Source organism: Nannospalax galili, unplaced genomic scaffold, assembly GCF_000622305.1.
Source record: "Nannospalax galili isolate Female #2095 unplaced genomic scaffold, S.galili_v1.0 scaffold1372, whole genome shotgun sequence".
In the NCBI taxonomy this organism is placed as follows: domain Eukaryota; kingdom Metazoa; phylum Chordata; class Mammalia; order Rodentia; family Spalacidae; genus Nannospalax; species Nannospalax galili.
Genome location: NW_008331307.1, coordinates 223,309 through 227,950, shown reverse-complemented (window position 1 = coordinate 227,950; position 4,642 = coordinate 223,309). Strand labels below are relative to the sequence as shown.

Sequence of the window (4,642 nt, the reverse complement as noted above, 5' to 3'; positions counted from 1 at the left end):
CTCTCTCTCTCTCTCTCTCTCTCTCTCTCTTTCTCTCTCTCCTGACTAGCTTTCATAGTGCTACAAAGTGCTATGCAAGCTACTGGGGGAGAAAAATTATCAAAGGTCTTACCCAGCATTGCATCTATACTGCATTTATTTATGTCTTCATATATTATATTTATACTGCATACAATAATACCAACCTGCCAGGCAAGGTGTGACACTGGTGCAATACAGGAAAGACTATTTATGGGAATAATCAACAGCTCTCTTTATTGGAATCGAGGCCTGCTCCACTGGAGGGAAGCCATGCCTGGTATATAAATATGATAAAAAAAATCATGGTTGGAGAAATCATAAGTCTTAGGAGGGAACCTAATGTTTTTCTAAATAGTCATGTTGTCAAATTGCCTTCTAAATATTTATACATATATCTATAGATTTATACTGCTATCAACCTTTGTCAGAAAAACTTTTTGCAATTGACAGTGGCTAAAAAGAGACTCATAATTGCTCAAAATGCTGAGAATAAGTTACTGTTGCATACTCAGCCATAATGGCACATCTCTATGAACCCCACTCTGTTGCAATATCAGAGGTCCTTGGATATGGGTGGTGAGGCGAAGGCGTCAGTCGGACAACATGCAGATACCGGATACCAGGTTCTGTGACACAGATCTAAAGTTTATAAGAAATGTAGCAGGCTTTTTAGGGAATAGGTACCAATTACGGGGCTCCACAAGTGCCACTGTAGCCAATCACCTTAAAGGTGAGGCCAACCATCACTGAGACTGCACCATGAGGGACTGGGCAGGCTTTGTACAATGAGAACAAAGAAATGGGGAATTCACTGGGTGGGACAACATGGGGTGAGGGTCAGGCCACCTTGGAGTGTGCTCACAAGGCTTGAGGTGATGATTCTGTGGGTTTATCGTGCCTTTACCAAGGTGGCCAAGTAAATCCCCAAGCCAGGAGTCTCCTCATCTCCCCCTTCCTTTTGTAGTTCAGCTTTGAGGGTATGGTGGGACCTCTCGACCACTCCTTTCAAGGACATCACTGAGGAGAGAGCAGAAAGAATGTGAAAGCTAGAAGATGGGGAAGAATGCACACGTGAACTCACAGCAGTGGTGGTCACTGCCCAAGATCTGTACAAGGTCAAAGTAGGTAAAACTCACAGCACGAAGTAGGGAAGGGATCCTGATACCACACCCCCAGCTGAGAGAGAGTTATTTTTCTTTAGAGGGTAGCCATTGGTAGGTTGCCCATGGTCCCATGAATGACCCCACACCAATCTGCATATGGTCAGCACTAACTCAGTGGGAGAGAGGGAGGAAGAAGAGAGAGAACATGAAATTGGAAAAATGATGTGTTGGGAGGGTGGGAGGAGCTGGAGAGAAAGAATGAGGTGGATACAATCAAGATACATTGTATATATGTTTGAAATTTTCAAAGAATAAAAGAAATCTGAATCAAAAGTCAAAACATTTTATCAATTGGAATATATGATCTAATAAAAATGGAATTAAGCTAGTCATAAATATAAAAAGCTATTTGTGTCCTATATTTATACAAATTATAAATATGGACCTAAGAAAAACATAAGTTAAATATGAAATCAAGTGATAATTATAACATATTTTTACTAGCACAATTTTGAAGATATAGTTCATCAAAAGTAGGAGTGGGCAGCCAGGCCCAATGCTGCACACTATGAATCCAGCACATGGAAGGCTAAAACAGGAGCATGAGTGTACAGCTAGCTTGAAGCACGTAGTGAAATGCTATTTCAAACAACTAAAGAAAACTCTGATGGGAAAGAGACATCTAACACCATATTTAATTTTTTAAAAATATTTCTTTTAATTTATTGATAATTTAATACAATGTATTTTTATCATATTCATTCCTAATCTACCCCCTAATTCCCCCAAGATTCACCCTTCCCTACTTTGTATCCACTTTATTTTTAGTAACCCACCAAGTCTAATTTGTGCTACCCATATAGTCATGGGTGTGGAGGGAGTCATCTACTGGAGTGTCTCATCAGCTTACCAGTGGCCACACCCTCAGAGAAAACTGGCTCACCCCACCCCAGAGGTCATCAACTGTCAATGCTCCTCAGTTGTGCTGGGGTTTCTGAGGCCCTCTGTTCTCCACAGACTGTTGACTGGATTGACCTTTTGCAGGTCTTGAGGGGGCAGCCAGAGCTGCTGTGCGCTCATGACGACAGCAGTCCTGTCATGACCAGAAGACACTGTAACTGCAGTCTTCTCCGATCTCCGGCTCTTTGCACCCTCTCTTTCCTCATGGTCTCCGAGACTTAGCAGGGTAGGGAGTGTTGTGATACAGATGTCCCGTTTGTGGCCAAACACTCCGTGCTTAGTCTGCACTTTGTTCTGTTTGAGTTTCTGCATTAACTAAAGAATTTTTAACCTTAAATAAAAGTTAGAACAAAAGAAAAAAGCTGAAATAAATGTTCCAAGCATACTTATAGACAAACTTAAAACTATACAGAGTGATTAAATAATAAAGGAACAGAAATTAGTAAAGTACAAGAAGAAAGTGAGGGAGACACAGAGAAACAGAGATAGAGTCAGAGAGACAAGAAAGCAGACAGAGACACAGTCAGAGACAGAAAAATAGAGAAAGAGACAGAGAGATAGAAAAGAAAGAAAGGCAGCTTCAGAAAATATGAACAAAGCTAAAATTTGGGTCTTTCAAAATGGTTTAATTTTTTAATTTTTAATTTTGAGAATATTATACATGAGTATTGTCTTTAACATATTTCCATCCCTCCAAATCCCCCACCAACTCCTCTCATGTGTCCCCAACTCCCTCACAATTTCTTGTCCTCTTATTATTATTGTTATTAATAGATATGTACATTCATAAATAAATATGTACATAAAGCACCGAGTCCATTTAGTGGTGCTCATGTGTAGCTGTCCACTTGGGTTTAGACAACCTCTCATGTAGTAGTCCCTGGGGAAAACTGACTCTCCATCACTTAGTATCCATTGAGTGCCTATAGCTCATCTCATGACATTTTCCCCATGAACTGGATTAAAATCAACCCTCCCCAAGCTTTATTTTCTAAGTCTTAGAAATAAAAGATATAAGTGCAAATATTAAGAATGAATATGTGAGTGCCGGGCGTGGTGGCGCACATCTTTAGTCTTAGCATTCGGGAAGCAGAGACAGGCAGATCTCTGTGACTTCAAGGCCAGCCTGATCTACATAGTGAGTTCCAAGCCTCCTGTGGCTACAAGGAGACCCCTATCTCAAAAAGACCAAAAAAAAAAAAAAAAAAAACCCAAAAGAATGAATATGTGAATGTGTATAGTATCTCAAAGTTCTTTATAAGGAGCAATTCTAAGCCACAGTTTGAAAAACTATGACCAGTTTCCATATCCAGCCTACTTTTCTTTGCACATCCAGAATCTATGAATGACTTGCATATTTTTAAGTAATGGAAAATGTTATTAATATATCATAATTTGTGAAAATTACTTGAAATGCAAATATCAGGCTCTGGATAAAGTTTTACTGAAATGTAGAACACTTTATTTACATATTTCCTTTGACTGTGTTGGGGCCTCACTGGGATGTGTAATTGTACCACATGGTATGGCCCACAAAGCCTGAAATATGCATCATTTAGGCCTTCAGAGAAAAAAATGTACACATTTAAAATACATGCACTCAAGACCCATACAAACTCAAGCAGACAAAAATCCAGCAGAGAACTGGGGAAATGGACAGCTGACCTCAATCTTAGCTGAAGAAATATTGGCAACTTACTACTGCTAGGTAAGGAAGAGCTGATCTTCCTAAAGTGAGGGACTCTAGATAGGCTGACTAGACTTCAGAAAATGAACTGCACTGAGGAATGTCTGGGAACACTAACTTGACACAATAGGCCTTAACACAAATGACAGAATGTATTAATTTCAGTGCGGGACTATGGGAGTCAGTGGGGAAGGGGTATATAGATGATTACAATTGTTTGAGATGTTCTCATCTGATCGCTAAACATAGTCACAATTTGGCTTGTTGACGATTGTGTTCATTCATTAAAGGAGGGCCAAGCAGGGTCACCGGACCCTCACCGGAAGACAAAAGAAAAATGAGGAAGAACCCAATAGAGGGATGCTTTTGGAAGCCCTTGTCAAGAAACTCCAATAGACTCTCATATGAACATTTGAAAAATGCCCTGTTCTGACTTTTTTCTAGCTCCCTGTCTAGAACTTGTAATGCTAATTACTCTTGCCTTTACCTCTCCATCACATCTCCCATTCATGATTCAAGGACTTTCTTCTCCCTTTGGAGACAAAAGTTATGCAATTTTGGAGTCTTTTAATGGACCCACTGAAGGGTACTCCAATTGCCTCACCCTGTGCCCCTGTTCAGCATGGAAGAAGCCAGAGCAGTCTGCGTCCCTATTCCCTATTGGCAGTTTGGGTAACCCCTTCAGAGGATGGCATGATAAGAACAGGAGGTAGGAACTGGCTATGCAGTTAGGGTAAAAAGACCCCAAAGAAATGTAGCCAGTTTCTGGGCTAAGAGTCAAAATTTCCTTGGGCCTGTTAGCAGCATATTGTGTTCCAAAGGCCAAAAATGTCAAAAGTATTTGGGAGCTTGTATCTAATTCTTAAAAGAT

The 4,642-nt window shown here is 40.3% G+C and overlaps 1 pseudogene; it reads right to left on the bottom strand.

Moving 5' to 3' along the window:
- Positions 1-549: 549 nt before the first annotated feature.
- LOC115068536 overlaps positions 550-4,642 on the bottom strand; it is a 41,174-nt pseudogene continuing 37,081 nt past the window's right edge.